General features: G+C 37.9%; 1 long non-coding RNA gene across 3 annotated transcripts in view; it reads right to left on the bottom strand.

Moving 5' to 3' along the window:
- LOC130149189 (uncharacterized) overlaps window positions 1–17,869 on the bottom strand; it is a 192,423-nt gene that overhangs the window by 70,383 nt on the left and 104,171 nt on the right. For all 3 annotated transcript variants that reach the window (XR_008821826.1, XR_008821824.1, XR_008821825.1), the window contains one exon: window positions 7,176–7,317. This is a non-coding gene — a long non-coding RNA (uncharacterized LOC130149189). The remainder of the gene's footprint in view (window positions 1–7,175; window positions 7,318–17,869) is intronic.

Genomic DNA, 17,869 nt, shown 5'->3' with positions numbered 1-17,869 from the left:
GTGACTAATAACTGAATATTTATTCTCAACCTTTTAACTATTCTTTTCCTGGTGTGAGAAAACAAGGTCTTTTTTCAAGCACAGAAACTCCATTTCAGAAACCTGAATTGTTAAGCAGCTAACTCTCACGAACTACTAGTCTAAGTACATCTCTATGATACAAAAGGAAAAGACAAATAGGGCTTCTAATTGAGACCTTTGGGTTAAACACCTATTCCCCATATTCATGGGGAAATACAATGTAAAAGAGAAATCAAGAATTTTCATTTACAGAAACTTGTCTTCGAAAGATTTTTTTACTTTTTGGAAATAGCAAATTACTCAACAATTCTTTGCAACTACAGTGAGATATATCTTTCCAAGAGATTTCTTTTCTATTTGGGTACTTAGTTTTATGAAGTATCCTGAAACATTCTCTCGAGTCCATTCAGAGATAAACTGAACTTCCCCAGTTGTGGCTCAGTGGCTTATGGGAATACTGATATTAAAGGTTTACAATTTCAGATGTAAATATTGATGTCCCGAGACAGCTGTCAATGTTTGCAAAAGTTTTAGAAACTGATAATTTGTGTGATACCTAAAAAAGTATCATCAGTCTTTAAAATCCACTCTTCTCCAGGCTTAGTGATAGGCATTTGGCTGAATAAATTCTGATTTCTAAAAGGCTTTAACATAGCTGAGCAGACTCTTTCCTTCAAGTTCTCCAAAAGAAACTTCATAAAAATTTGTGGGGAAAAAGACTGGACAGGAAAGATTCACAAGGAAATGACTATACAGAAATTAGGGCACTGTTTTAGAATAAACTCAGTCTGGGATCTCAGCAGTGGCTTTTGAAGCATGAGGAGACTTCTTCAGACTTTGCTGGAAGTACACAGCTGCTGGCTGCAGAAAGCCTGTGAATCCATCCATGATTGCTGTTATTTTTTAAAGCACTATACACATCTTTTGAAAAAACAAGTCCTAAATACTTGAATTTAAGGATAGAGAATTATGATTAAAGTTAAGCTTTACCAATTCACTGTACATTGTTCTTCAATGAGCACAATGACCCGCTTCAAGTTTCTGCTCTTGGATTTTTGTGGGTTTGTTCTTCCTCTTAAGTAATCTCAAGATTACATGGAGAACTTCTGGCCGCACACAAGAAAGCGTCACGGTTTTGTCTGCTAAAGAGATTACGAGCAATAATACAATTACCACTGTACAATTTCAGCAGAAGGACTTACAGCACCATTTGGCTCACTCTCCTATGTGCTTTGCACTCTGTTCAGTGCTAGAAAGGGTATAGGGAAAACCAAGTCCTGAACAGGATAAGAAATGACAGAAGACAGACAATGAATCAAAGCAATCAAAAGTATTTATGAATTAGAACACAAACACAAAGGCCTTCTGGATTTGAACTGGAATTTCCTATACTATAAAGCAATGGCATTCACAAAAGCCATATTGGTTTTTTTAGAGCATAATAAATCTCTTCCTCTGCCCTTTCGAAACTTGAAGTTTTGATCAAAGTACGTGACCTGTAACATTAGATGAGAAAGCAAATTCATCTCGTCCCAGGGAAATTATGGAGAGCTGACTCAAAATCCCAGACACAACTCTGCATACAGTTTTCCCTCTGGAGAGATTAAGAGATATAAGCAGATACGACAAATAGTAATCACTCTGTTCAACGTGCTACCAGAAGATGTTAAGATACCAAGATAACACAGATTTAAGAGCCATGAATAGAATACAGTTTGTTCCTGCAAATTACTGACCTGTTATCAAGTAGCACTTGAGAGACTGGAAACAAGGTACAGCAAAAAACTAAACAGGGCAGCAACATGTAGTTTTAAAGGCTCAGTATCTAATGTTCCCACTAGATTGTACTAGGAATCTGATCTACTCTCTAGAATAACACCGTATCTTGTAAAAGGGCAGGCAAACAGCATGTGAATGTCACAATTTTTATCAACCTCCAGCATTTAAACTCATTTAGGATCATTTATAGGCTTTATATTTGCCCTGCTTTCAGCAGCACAGTCCAAAATGCACTCTTTCAGTTGCTATACTGCAAAATCACAAAAATAAAAGTAACAGAAAAGTACATTGACAGAAAGATTGGAATGTTTCACGGCTGTAGGGCAGGTATATATCTTTTTTACAATAACACCACTAAATATAGTCTCTCCTGCCTTCTGAACGTTAATGAAAAAAAGCCACTTGTAGTTCCAGAGACCCTTAAAAAAATTGGGTTTAAAACATGTCTCCTGCAATAACACTGCCAAAATATACCACAAAAGTTTAACTTTTGGCATCAGAGAACTTCTTACATATGTTCTTTTGCATCCATCACCAGGAACCCATTTATACTTCGCAACAGATCAGTTTCAAGACTTGCTACACTATATACTCTGAGCTGCTGTCATTAAAATCAACTGCTGCAATGAAAAACACAATTAGCAAATGTCAAATGTCTGGAAATATATTAAAAAAAAAGGCATTTCCTACAATAAGAATGGGAGTAAAGATTTATTTGTACTGTAGGGATCAAATTCCTTAGACAGTGCTCTTCAAGCAAGGAACTGTTACATTTTTTCCTGCATAAATGAAAGCATGTCACTGGACCAGGAATGTAGGGATTAATCAGTGAGATGCAACTTTTTAAAAATCATCAAAAAGTCTAATTAACAGCCATAGAGTATGTGCAGTACTTCAACCATATAGTGGGAAAGAAGAACCAAAGAGGGCAAGGATGGGCGTAGAGCAGGGAAATACCCATATTTCTTCATAGCGAAGGTGGACTCTTCAGGAGAAAAGAACAAGATCCTTTCCTGCCACAATCACTCTCTTCTCCAAAGCCTTGAGACTTTCCAAACTGAAACATAAAATTACTGCTGCTGTGGAGTGGGATTTAGTCAGAACATCTCCTCAAGTTTCCCAGTTTCCCTTGGAAGGAAACAGAGTGTGCAGGTGGGGATGGAGTCACTCTGTACTCCAGTGTTACGCCCTGCTGAGATAGTCAGGGACAAGCAGCGAGGTGTATTTCACAGGGCAGCCAGGATATGTCCCCTGGAACCAGGGCAGCCAGAATTAACAGCACCTGGCAGGACCTTTCTCCATGCATGTGTGACCGGTTTCTTCGGCTGAGTTGTCTTTTTTGTATCCAGCTAAGGAACAAAACAGCTCCCACCTGGCAAGGCGGTCTCAGCCAGCCTCTGCCTACATTTGCTTCTCTGCAGTTGTTACAGCCAAGACAGAACCTCAGAAGCTGCCACACGTGAAGCAGAGCCTGCACAGCTAGAGACCCTTACCAACACCACTCTTGACTCCTGACGCCTCGTCAGACCTACCCTCTTTTGCATAAGGAGGAGCTAAACTGCCTCTTCTGCTCCAGGAAGAACATTCAGTATGGACGGAGCATCACTCAACTAATTAATACCGAGAATATTCCTGAAAACCCCTTGTTCTTTCTGTGGCATTTAGATCTCCAGCCAGAGAACTCCACTAGACCAGCTCCCACTACATGGCTGTGAACAACTACTGGCAGCATTTGGACCACCCATTCAATTTCATTATTAAGTACAGTGTCTTACAGAAATACCATTGGTTCAATTTAGACTCAAAATCTACCATATTAAAAAGCTTCAGTAATCTGTTGAATAGCTATTTATTCCAGATGGAACTTCACTCAAGCAATGATTTTTTTTTATTCCAGACTAATCTAACAATTTTTTTAAAAAATAATAACAAAACTTACAAATAAATATTTGCAAGACTTCATTTGAACTAAATTTAAAAAATTTACTTTGGGGTTTTGCAATCCAGTTTACTGACTTGAAACAAAAACTTTCATAAGTGACAATACATAAACTTGAAGAGTGCATGGAGCAGTAATAAACAGGGTTTCTACTTGAAGTATTTGAGAGGCTATCTTAAAATCTCTTAGGATTACCAAGGTTTATGCATAAGAAAATATACAATATGATTTAGGAATTAATCACACAACACTAATCAAATGAAATTTCTCCCTACTGCCTATGACCGTATGGAGATCATCAAAATAGAAAGCAGATTTATCTAGTGCAGAGGTTTTGTGCTAAGGTTAGGTCCGAGGTGATTTTTTTTCATAATAAGTTAAAACAGTAGATATTAAGTACAGTGGCAATGATCCATTCTTAGACTAAAATAGATCTTAATCCACAATTTCTCAAGCTTTCTTCAACAAAAAAATAAATCAAATAAAAACAAAGCAGCAGCAGCAGCTTAAAATCCATTGAAGCATAATTCACATGCAGGAAAAAAAGATTCACATTGCCAACAGCAAGACTTGAAAGTCTGCAGCCCTGTGCTATTTCTGTTTGTATGACTACGCTTTTCTCTGGCAGATTGGCTTTTCACATTTCACCTGGTCTGAAATTCAGCTACAAAACGAGGACATTAAAATCAAAGGGGAAAACTGGTGGAAAGGATGAGCTCCTTGGAGAGAGGAACAGACCTTTGGCACCGTCCTATTCCAGGGACTTAAATATGATTTTCGTAAGGGAAACTGTTATGATATAGTGAATTCCATGGATGTGAACAGCAAGTTCCTGTAGAAGCAGCTATAGGTATTCAAGATTCATTCTTCAAAATAGTTTTAACAAAAATTGTCCATTTTCCAAAAAATACCTTCATCAAAACAGAAAGTTTCCAGATCTCAACTCCTTAATTTTTCTGCCTTACTTTTTCCTCTCTCTCCAGCTGTTTGGTTTTGGATTTTTTTTTTAGAAGAGAGGATATTATTCTTCATTTTTACCTTTTTTATTTTTACTCTGCTTTTTAAGTCATCTTCAAGCTTGTGTAATCTTTAGAGCTCTAAAATGAAAAAAAAAAAAAAAACCAACAATCCACAAAACAAAACCCTAACAAAATCCCAAAACCCAACAGGTGTGTTTGTGTTGCTTATTCATCAATCTCAGTATAGAAAACCTGTCAAAGAACTGAAGAAAGGAACATAGTACATTCCATTATATTGCACTCACTTCAAAAATGGGATGAAACAGAGAAGAGAAAAATGGAAAAGATAAAAGTTCCTTCCAAAAAATTTATGTTCTAATATTCCTGTATCTCAATATTGATTTAAATACCAAAAATATTTCTTTTAAATTCCTATCAATATTTGGAGGGTAAAAAACAACCAGCCAACCATACAACAAACAAGAAAAAATTGCAAAATTGAAGGCCTCTGAAAATACATAACCAGATCTGGAAGGGCATTTAAGTGTCACCATGTCTTTTTCTATTGGCCTTCTCACCTTCTCAGCAAATGTACAATGTGATACTTCTAACTATTAAAATATTAAAGCTGTAATGCAGTAGATGGTGTATTTATGCAGTAGTATTTATGTAGAGACCCTTTTATGTCACAATCTCCAGGGTTTCTTTTATGTTTTTATCATCTTATGATAAATACTGTTTAGTTCTGGAAAGCCCAGTTTCTGGTCCACAATATAGAAAGAAAAATTTAGAACCACTAGGCTCAGTATAAGGATCCTCAGTGGTTTATATATTGTTCATTAAATACATTACAGAAGTTTTTGCTTTTAAATCTAGAGTCTGCTTTTTCTATGAAAGCTCCTTAAATGATAACTGGCCAAGCTATCCAAGCTATCTGTAAAACACTGTCTCTGACAGCTTTTACAGTGAGTTCACAGGTGCAACGGAACTTGGGGAACATTCTCAAGTTTTCCAGCTAAGCAAATACTCAACAATTCATACATTCACTTGAATCCTTCACACCTTGAAGATTCTCTTCAGTTCATCCCATTTGAAAAGTTATGGGGGTTTTTTGTTTTTCTTGAACCTAATTCATTTTTTTCTTCTCCTTTTTCTGTGTTTTTTTCCAGAAACAAAACACACAAGCATTCTCTCTTTCATCTGCTTTCAGTGAGTTAGCAATGGCATTTCCCCCCAAATATATATAAAGTTAAATCTGAAGGGGGGAGACCTGCAAAAAATGATCTTAAACCCCATACAAAATCCCATTAAATGTGCATGATCTAATTTCTCTACAAGTTTACATTTTTGCCTTCTCAGAAAGGATTAAAACCCTTCCACTTTTCTTGTAACACAGAAAACCTGTACCATGTCATTATTACTGGAACCATAATAAATGTGTTGTTAATTTTTCACCAAACATCTCATGACTAACCATAAACCTTATATCAAGCTGAAGGAATGTTACATATCTGACCATTTAGCAGCAGTAACAATCCATCTGTTGTGCATTATTACTTCTATGAAACATAAACTTAATTTTAAATTAGGTGATTAAATAGTGGCATAATTCACTGAGATGTTAAAGAGACAATATTTTGTTTGTGGTTCCCGCTGTTTACCTGTAATTACATTAGCTGAAGCTTAGGGCATAACTATATGAAGTCCTTTAATGACTGGAAACGAACACCAGGTTTTGTGTTTAGAAGTCAGAAGAGTAACAGAGTTTTGGAGATAATAATCTCGAGGGAAAAAAAGTAAGTTGATACTGTCATTCCATGTGATGTCCATGGACACTTTTGAGTGATAAAGTAGAACAAGATAATGATTGTTTTTTCCACCGTGTTACTACTAGTGAAGCACACTAGCCTTCCACTTATAGCCTAATACGGGTACAGGTATTGCAGGTCTGAGTGGTGGGATGGTAACACCACCTTACCAAAAATGTTGAAACTATTTCATTTCAAACACATAGGGGTTTTCCACATCCTATGAAATTCTTCCTTTCACCTTTTCTTACTTTACTGATTAAACCACAGGCAGATTTCCTATTGACTTAACTCAAGCAGAGAAAAACAAAAGATGCTTTTTTTCAAATAAAAACGGGAAAAAATGTTTATGAAGCATTCTCAGAGATTCAACTTTTTTCCAAATATCAAACTACTGTATTGCTGGCAGGGATATGCCATGAAATAGGATGAAGTGCAAACACTCATTATCTTTTGGTTCCACTAGGCTGATATCCTTCACGTTTGTTGGGCCATGGCCTTGCTCTTACATACTTGCTTTTGTACGTGAAAACTTTGTGTATGGAATGGATTGTCCCTGTTTAACTGCAAATCCTATCACCCAGATTGATTTATATTTGAGCCTGAAGCATTGCTGCTATTGCTAATAAGCATACTGCCGGGACTGTACCAGGACCCACACCTACTTACCGTCTGAAGATCCCATGAAGTACAGAGCTCATTGCATGATTCAGGCTTTGAATATCACCTGCAGTGTTATTGGATCTTGTGACAGCTCATCCACAGCACATCAAAAGCTTTCAAGCTTGATGGAATTTCTGATGAAAAAGTCCTGTAGGATGCAATAGGAATGTTACCAAATATAGGTCATGTGTTTTAAATGTCAATCAGCTTAATAATATAACCAGCCTTTTCAGTTCTGCAAAACATGGTAGCAGCAGTTGTACGTGACTCCTTTGTACCAGGCTCTAAACCTACAAAAATCAATTTTTGCCCTAGGCAGCTACTACATAACTTTATGGAGTCACCCTGTGGAAGCAGGAAGAAACGCAGAGGACCTATGCTGGGTGCCCAGGAGATCAATAGAAGAGACAGAATATATAAGTGGTGAGCTCTCTCTACTTCTGGGTGCTTTAGTGGGAGGAGAACATTTAATTTAATTAATGTTCTAGCCTGAAGTATTCAATAATAAACAATAATTAATTTAAATCTCTCTAAAACTATTAGCAAGAGAAATCAATGTTTGTGTTACTTATCTTAGCTGAACTAGTGTGTGATGCTTCTTCCTAACTTTAAATACCATGAAAAATATGTGCAGTCAAAGCCTAGTTCAAAAGCTAAGAAGTTAACAGGAATCTTCTCATTGACCTCAGCAGGCTTCAGGATGCTTAAGCAACTTGTAGCTGCACAGGAAGGAGGCATAAATTCACCAGTACTTTGCTCCAAAACATGACTTAAAAAAAAACAAAACAAAACACCAAACAAAAAACCCAAACCAAGAAGAAACTAAAGAATTGGGACACCTAATATTTGGTTGAAGTGATCATTTAATTGCAGGCTGTAAATGGTGTCTACTCACAGTGCAGAAAACCTGTGCTTTCAGAAGTACGAGGAGACCATAAAAAAAGAACAACAAGGTGCAGAGTAATAATGTCCTCCCTCTGCTCAACTGCTGAGTTGGAAGGGTGCCTGTTCCTTAGCATTTTGTATGATTTTGTGCCTGTTACATATTCCGCTGCTTAATAAATTTATCCTGACAAAGAAAGTATAATCTTTCCTGAGATAGCATAGTTATTATCTTCCCCAGATGATGAATCTGTTTTCTTCTTTCTGGAAGTGGCAGAACAGAACACCAGCCATAGCTAACCAGTGGCTGGTGCTAGGGATTCAACCATTTTGAAGTAAGCATTACAGTTTTTTATTATAAGGAATTGACAAAGTTGTCTTTGAGCTTCTCTTTATTACTCCCTGGTTTTGCAAATTTTATTTGCTACTAGGAAACAACAGTTCTCATTACATTTGCTGTAGGTGATGTCAGAACGTCCCCATCGAAATGGCTCATCAGCCTCGTGCATATCCCTGTCAGTCATGCCACGGGCACATCACTAAGGCAAGACATCCTGAAATGTTCTTGTAGCTACATAACTGCCCTAATAATGACATGCAGCTGCCTGTAGCAGACTGCCTGTAGCAGCTGATAAATTCATAGTCTACTTGCTGTCCGGTTTTCACTGTGCTGTAATAAAATGCTATTGACAGGTGTAGATATAGGGGTGAACAAGGTTCTGCCCCTTGGAGTTGCTTGTCATTTAATGACTGTATCGGGAATGCAGAACCAAGCAGTACAGTAGGGCTTTAATGAAATTTTGAGCAAAACACTGCTAACGTGCATAGATCCAGGCTCTGACACATCCTGCAGGATGAGATATTCAGCCCAAGGAAATTACTGCACAGTATATGTTTGGCAAGTATGGATTACAACTGACCTGCCATCTGGCACTAAAGAAAACAGTGTCACTCTTCCAGCATAGAGCAGGCACCGGGGAGCCTGTGATTACTTTGCTAGACAATACTTTGCTTGAATGAAAAATATTGCACAGCTTCATTAATTGTATATTTTAACTCTACATGACTGTAATAGTTTGCCGTAAAAATAAAGTTTATGAAGCTGAAGTACATACCAGCACAATGGAAAAAGAGATGGGAAACCTACCACTGAGAGACTCATTAATTCTTAATTTTTTTCTGTCTTGAAAAGGTAGGAAATTGCCAGTATTACACTCAGTCCAATAATCATTTAGAGAGAATCGCATGTAGCACCCTGAACTTCAAAACAGAAAATTGTACATTAGATGGAAAGCAGGAAAAGTCAGCGAGCCCTAATGCCAGGAAAAAATCTATTTTCAAGGACATGGCCTTAGCAATAGAACATAGAGAAATACCACAAAAGCTTACCAGAAGTGCAACACTTATCTGTAGAAGTGACGCTATTATCTCATGAAATCTCAAAAAAAGCCCCATTTCTACAAAGTTGATTCAAGGCTGGGTATACTTTTTATAATTTTCTCAAATTAGCTCTTCTATCACCTCATCTGAGCATTACTGTATTATGTTGCTCGAAAAAGGATATCTTGGATTGAGTTCTGAATTCGTTGTTCAGGCAAACCTCCTGTTATGTTTCCTGACTGACATTGTGTTATTAGCAATTATCTCTGATGGCCAAAAGAAATTTACTAAACCATAAAGAAAGTACCCATTCCAAAGGTATCCCAGGTAAGTTGATGGGAAAAACAGTAAATGTGTATTTGAAGAACAATGTAAACTCCCAGCTGGAAGTCATAGTAGGGAGCCTTCTCTTCTGCATGGGATTCTTCTAAAAATCAAGACCAATAAACAGGAGACAGAAGATAAAATTTATCTTTAGACTTCGAGTTTTAGCTGAACTGTATAAATAAATAACACCAAGTTACTTAATTGCTTACATTTTGAATAGATGTATCTTCCCCTCTCAGATCCGATGAATATAATGTAGATGATCGAAATTAAATACAGCATGAATCACTTCTTACACAGAATGTCAGTTCAAACTGATATTATTAGGGACAACATGCCAGCCCAGCCATTGCCACTGAAGATGTGCAGAACCTTTAGTACCTGTTTTTGGCAGAAGCGCAGCAATTTTAGTAAAGATTCCTGAAAATGTGCCTAGCTTTCCCCTACCATTCTTACAAAATGCTACCAGCTGCAGAGCCTTTTTTTTATTTCTATTACTGATAATGTACAGACTAATTTCTGCCAAGACAGTAAACATAGAGAACCAGCTTCTTCACTGAAAACAGTTCAATAAAATTATGCCACAGAGAATCTGCCTGTCAGCCTTGCCACAATCTGCCAAGTACATAATTCAGACACATCCATTTGCCCCTCCCCCCCAAGTTAAAACTTTCGGCTCTAAATACCTTTTTGTTTCATTGTAGATTAAGAGAGAATAGCCACTTCCAGTTTTGTAAGTGAACACTTTTCCCCTTTTAAAAAAATCAAAATTTGTTCTTGAAAGAATACAGAAAAGATGAAGGAAAAACTCCTACAACTGAGTTTCCCACCTACCATTTGTGTTACAAAGATAAGTAAGGAAAACATAGATGTATGTATCTCTCTTTTCCATAGTTCTAGCCAAAATAACTATGCACACAAAGCTAACAAAGAGAAAAATGCAGCTGGGAGGATTATGCTCTTTCAGGGTAGCAAACCTGTAGTCTGAAGTTTTCACAGCTGCTTCACATTTGCTTTTCCTCAGCAAACAATAATTTGGAGATGAACTGGCAAAAAGCTAATAGTCACTATAAATAATATCCTCTTAAAATACTCTCATAGAAATCTAAGTAGTTATTTTTACTTAAAGCCTTTTTAATATAGCACAAATTTTCAAGATAATAAAGAAAAACTTGTACAAACATGGTAGGTCAGTACCTACAGCTGCAGTACTCAATACAAGACATAAACAGGCACATTACCAGAAAAAAATAGATGCTATAGTATAAGTTGAATTTAGGTACCTCAGCATTAATACACATATATAGAAATATTAATTGTTGTAAACACTGTATCACCCGCAGTCCGTTTTTAAGTAAAAGTCAGAAGAAAAAGCCTTCAAGGTAATACTATCTGTATTACTAAAAGAATTGGAGAATTGACACTGTACCTATGTGTATACACCAGTACTGGAGAATATAAAAATCAGACAAAGACAACATACAAAATTCTTCTAAATACTATGTGCATTTGAAACACAATCCTATTTTTGAAACCATGGTTTTGATATTCTTTCCATTCTGTCTCTACCTTTGTAAACCCAGGCACAGTTAGAAGCCGTAGAAGTAGTAAAGCTGCCTTGGTTATGGCTTGGCTGTTTTATTTTATTGCATTATGTCACACATTCCTCTATAACAAAAAGCCACCGAAACAGGACAATCTTGCAATAGAGTTGCTGCCTGGTAAGCTTGATTGCTGCTTTGTTTTCCTACCTGTCCTGTGACTCCAATGACCTTTATCATTAGTGCAGCACAAGAGGCAGGATCACACATAGGTTATTTCATCTACCCAGGACAGGTTATGTGAACAGTCCCCAAGGAAGTGTTTTATCCTCACTTTTATCAACTAGGTCTGCTCCGTGTAAATCTGTCAGGTTACCCGGGTTCAGGGAAATTTACTGCTCAGCACAGCGGCGGCAAAAATTGGGTCTTGAAAGAAAAGCCCTGTGATTGCTTTCCAGAGCAGTTCATTGAAGAGCTGCCAAGATTTCATTTCTTCGTACAAACAGAAACTGGCCCTCATCCCTCTGTCACTGCTTGTTTCACATGGTGAGGTGGAGTGTGCTAGATGGTGGCAAAGAGAAGGCAACAAGCCAAGGTCTAAGACAGCACAGTACTTTAAAATGATAAATGGCATTAACTGACGGATGCCTGCCGCAGCTCCTTCACCTGTAATGCAGATGACACTGAGTCTCCAAATGCAAGGAACAAAGGACTAACATATCTTAGAGGTGATGTTGCTACATGGTTATATCAGTAGAGGACCTCCTCTGTAGATATTTAATTATTTTTTCAGTATATTTAAACTACCATTTCAAACAATATAAACGAGTACAACAAAAACTGTATACTTCTCTCTTGTCCAAAGGTCCAGCAAGCTGTCTCAAAGGCCAGCACAGCTTTGGCTAACTGGCACCAAAGGGATCACAGGAATTAGCGACCCCATTAATCACAATGAACAGGGAGCAAATGTTAATTTGCTCATACTAACACACAGGTCTGACTTTGAAAGTGAGGTGAATAATGAACTTTCCGGACTCTGCTGTTAATATTGATGAATCTTAAATAGTGAACTGCTCAGGACTTGCAGTCCCTTTTAGGAACAGTCTCTTCTTCACGCAGTTTTGAGACACTCGTGCCTTTTCAACAGCATTGTGTGATTAGAAACAACACCAGCACACACCTTCAATAGCACTGCTGAGCTTTAGAAAACTGAACAGCAGCACCAGACAGTGGTTCCACTGAATCAGGGTATTCCTGGCCATTGCTTAGTTTCCTTCATACGCCCCATATACCATACTATTAGATCTAAGGGAGCACTGCTTTATCTGCTGCTATTCCAAAATCATGGTCTCACCTTCTTCATATTAAAATTATCTCATCTCTCTACTTGATCTTTCATCTCACTTTTCAACTCAAAATTAGCTTTGGTAAAATTAATGAATACCTGAAAAGGAGTGTCAGTAGTATTTTAGATTGATTTTTAGTCTTTGAAATCCCTCAGAGGAACCCCATGTCATACTATGAGAAATTATTATTCTGCAACAGTAGTGAAATGTTTTTTACCATGGAATACAGAATACCAAACTACTCATTTAAATAAGCAAATAGATATATAAGCATGAGCTATTAAGAAAAAAAATCTCAGTCTAAAAAAACAACAGAAGTGTGGTTTCACATCAGTTAAAGACAATCTACTGCCCAAAAGAAGATCTGGGGGAGGGAGTGGCGGTTAGGGGTTGTTTAGGGCTTCTTTTATAGTTTTAGAGAGATACAGAGGGTATTTCGGGATTTTACATCTGAGTTAGTATTAGCTGCAAATACACCGTGTCCAAATCAACATCCATGCCTAAGTCACTTCTATAATAAAAAAAAACCATAACCGCAAGCATATGAAAAACCTGAATAAGAGAAGCAATAAACCAGTACAACTGATTTCTTTCTTTATACAGCTTACACCTGGGAAAGTCTATTTGAAAGAACTTACTTAAAGAAAAACCTAAAAATCAGGCCCAAGGCACTGGATGGATAAGCATCATTTATCCCTAACGCTTCCACAGCTGAGCCAAGGTGGCTACCACAGCAATGATGTTAGCTGGTCTTGTGTTTCTTTACCACCAAACACTCTCCAACTGTTGCTGTCCTCAGCCTTCTGACTTCATGTACATCAGTACACCTACTACAGCCACAAGGTACTGATTATACACGTAGGCAGAATATCTTTATTCTTTCAGACTCCAAACTTCAGCTGACTTGCTTCTGAGCTCTGAAAATAACACGCTGCTCACTGCCTGTTTCTCAGCCCTCACAGATGAATTAGATCCTTTTTCTGAAGAGACAGACTACCTCATATTGGGCATGAAATAGTAAACAGCTTTCAACCTCGTCCAAAGTCATCTACACAATATGCTAATGAGAAAAGATATTTACTCCAATTTCCTGAATCAATGAAACGATAAAAGCTATCGCTTCTGAAAAGAGTTATGGTTCTTTCATAAGGGGTGTTCTTACCAAATAATTTGTTTGGCAAACCATCCGATACAATTTAAAGGAAAATAAATTTAGTTTTTTGAATACACACAGATTATTTCCTATTCTTATGTTAAGCTTGTTCATTCTGGCTTTTCCTTTACACTGCATACTCCTCTTAAGACTATTCACTCTTCTGTCAAATACTGTCTTTTCTTTTTCTCTCTGTTCTCTTATCTCCAAGGCTCTACCTTGCACCTTCTCATCATCATCTCATTCAAAAAATTTTTGATGGCCTGGAACTGAAGTTTTAAGTTCGTGAGAAATAAGCATTTCCCATTAGAAAGAGTCATCGACCTTGAGGAAAACCTAGTACACTGATGCTTCAGAACATGTTTCTAATTGTATTTATTTCCAAATGTTAATGGGTTTAATTTCAACCAGATAATTCACTTTCATCAACAAATGTTACCTCCCGTACCAAATTACCTAAGCAAAACAGCAGCAATGCCACTCAGTGTCTACAGGTCACTGCTGGAGCACCTGAAACTCCATACAAGTCTGACAGTGGTAATCCATCATACCCTGGTATCATTTGACACATATCTTCCTCGCAGTCCTTCATGTTGTTGGCAATACAAGTTGAGCATTAACAGAGAGAATGTCCTTGTGGCTGGCAGAGAATTCAATAAGTAATTCTTTTGCTTTTCCACAGTGAATTGCCATGTAAAATAGCAAAAAAACTGTTCAGTCCTCCTAATCTCTACAAAGGGCTTCAGGTTTTCAGAAATCTGATATATCAGCAACAGTTTCCTCATCTGCTCGCAACAGCTGTCTCCTTCCTTGGGTATTTACCTCAAGCAGATGGGTAGAAACCCACGCATTTGGTGGATGTTTTTGTTGTACATAGCCCTGGACTCACACACAGGTCTCATCGCAGCTTACAGCACTCCAGCCCAGCCCAGCCCTCGCTGCTGTTCCTGCCTCAGGGCAATGCGGGATTCTGCAATGACACCAAAGCTGAACAGCTGGCTAAGGTCTTGCCAGGGGTCTGTCATCTTTGATAACAGATCCTTCCTACTTCCAACATTCATCCTTCTACTGCTGTGTGCTTTCCATTACACATGTATTTATGCGCATTTAAAAACTGAGATTTTTTACTTCAGAAACATCTTAATTAAATAAGTATAACAAGATGGCTAACATTCATCCTGAAAGAAACTACAGACCTAATCATAAGGTGAAAATGTGAGAAACGGGAATAACCAGTCTTGGATTTGGTTAAAGGCTTCACAGTCAGCTGGATGTTATTTCAACAGCTTTTTACCCCTTTCCTCAGTGATTATAACCACTTAGAAGAAAATTATAATCAAACTTTTCGAAGGGCTCATTTTATAAACTAGGCCCAATTTGATTCATATCCTCCATCAGCTTCAGGAGACTAGAAATCAGCCATCATTACCATCTGACTTCCATTTTAGAGAATTTGCTGTTCCCACAAAGCCATTTGCAACCACACATCCTTGCTGTGCCTGGTGTTCAAAACCTTCATCATCAGTGAGCTCTGGGGTTATTTTAGCCCTAATTTTTCTGGATGCCCCTCACACCTGCCAATAGCAGTTTTAGGCAAATCTTTACAGAATTGACTTTCTAAAAAGGGGGGAAAAAATACATACTTGAAAAGCAAACCTGAAGCTAAGGATAGCATAGTATGACTAGCCAGCTGTAGTCAGAGTTTAATATTTCCAAACATAAGCCCATGGTTCTGCATGATACCATATACGTATTTCAGGATAGGAGTGTTAACACTGTAGGGGGAAAAAACAGCTATAGTAAAGTAATACTTCTTTCCTTGAGAATTAACAGAAAAGATATCTTTTAAAAGAAACTTTAAAGAAGTATCCATTAATATTATGTGTGTTTTGATACCATGTCTTACTTTAAGGTAATAAGTTCTTTATTTCTTTTACTAACAAAGAGCAACTGCAGGCTTCCAGTTACGTGGTTTTCTTTGTTTGTTTCTTTCTTCTGCTACTCTTGATTAACTAGAAAAAAAATCTGAGAAAGATATGATTGTGTGTTTCACTGCTGTTTAAAAGGTCTGTAAACAAAAAGCTGAAGCAGTTTTTAAAAACATAAATGAGTAAATCATACACAATCATCTGGCTTTCAGAATGAGAGAGAAACTCTATGCTTAATGATCAGTTGGGCTGGCAAAAAAAAAAAAAAAAAAATCACACTGACATCTCAAGTAGCACTTGGTGAAAGATGGAGGAATGAGATCTTTAGCTTTCAATTCATTTTCAAATCAGTAAAAATGTAGTATCATCAGGATCCTACACTTGTTCAGTATCTTGGAGGACATAATCAGAGGCATGAAACAGTCAGAAAAAGATACATACCTACTCCAGAGAATAAATATAAACATATACAACTGGCTTTTTGGAGTGAGCAGACCGAATAGAAAGCAAAAGCTTATTTAAGATTAAACCAGAGGTGTCATCCAACGTTTACAGGCCTGTAAAATACACCGCCTCTCCCGGCTCGTTCTCCTGGATTCTGCCTTCTCACAAAAAGCTCTCCAGGGATACATTGTTTTCTCCCAATTCCCTTTACTTTTTCCCAGCCACTCCACTCTCCAAAGCATGAACTGAACTGCCTGACACTTCCCTTTCCAGCACTCTCACAGATGAATTTCTGTATATATTCCTACTGACTTCAGTGACTACTTTAAATATATCACTGCTGCGGCTGACTCAGTGGCGCATTCCGCTCACCTCTGAGAGCTCCATGGAAGCACCCCAGAGAGAGCAGTCTTAACCTGCTTCAGGACTAACAGGCATCCCGACCCACCTGAACTTCTGCAGTTTTGGTATGGAAAGCTCGCAGGTACCACTGGAACGAAGTGCAAGAGGCACTGAAGAGAGGCAGCTCCCTCTTCTTCTAGGTCCCACTGTTATCCAGCTGCCTGTTTGCCTCCCAGGCCCTTCAGGGCTCTGCAACCTTTGGCAGTTTGACACTGAACTTTTACTCATACAGGAAAAATCAGAAACTATTACAAGCTTTCCATGTACTTTTAAAAGAAAAAGGGAAGGGGGCGGGGGGGGGGGGGGGTGGGAGGGGGAAGTCAACATGATGCCTGACATGAGACCAAGTGAACTGGATGCCCAAACAACTGAATTTTCAAAGAGAATTTTATATGCTCCAACTGTTTCAGCTCCCCCCACCCTGTCAGCCCCAGCCATTTCCCAGGCGTGTGCTGCGGACAGAGCCCAGCCATTCTGGGATCAGGTGCTGCCTCCAGGCAGCATCGCTGGGAAGGCGTTCGATTCATGGTGCAGCTTTTGAAATAGACCTCTGGAGCACGTCAAATACTGTTAATGCCTGTGGTGCACTTAGATGGAGTGATTTGTATCATGTTAGGATTCAAATTGGTTCAACCTTTGCCATATAGGTTAAGATTTAGAATTAGTTTTGCCCCATAAAGCTCAGGTCAGTAGAGTAATTGGTGCCAATATGAAATTGGAGTAATCGAACCGGAAGGGCCAAAACAATACAAGGAAAACCTACTCCCAAAAGCTAAAGCTTTAACTGAGAGAACAAGTAAACGAGCATGTGAACAAACATACTATTCTTCCATTTTGTTTTTTGCTATAAAAAAGTACCATTTGCCAAAAAAGGTTTTCCTCAATATTTTCTTTTATCTTCAGGTTTGTTCTTATAACTAAAAGGTATCACTAACAGGTGAAAACTAACTCTGGCTTGTTCTATTAATTCATTAAATAGGCTTTAATGTGCTTGCTAAGCAAGGCCCACGATACCTTAACAGGAACTTAACTGTGCAGCCTACCCATATACAGGGCAAGAAGCACCTTCAGTTCTTTAATGGCTGCATGCTTGGCAACTCTGCCAAGAGGAGTGTTTTCCTTCCTACAAATAAAAAAATACATTTCTTTCTCATTTACCTCAGTGTTTAAGCCATTCACAGCAAAGAAAAATGGGCTTGAAATTGCCCATTTCAATCAATGGTTATTAAATAGTATATCTACAGCTACATCTACATGACACTATTATCAGTTTCATTGATTTCACAGAGAATTTATC

Source organism: Falco biarmicus, chromosome 4 (genome assembly GCF_023638135.1).
Source record: "Falco biarmicus isolate bFalBia1 chromosome 4, bFalBia1.pri, whole genome shotgun sequence".
NCBI lineage: Eukaryota > Metazoa > Chordata > Aves > Falconiformes > Falconidae > Falco > Falco biarmicus.
Note: the sequence above shows the minus strand (reverse complement) of the source record. Positions and strands in the feature narration are given on the sequence as shown.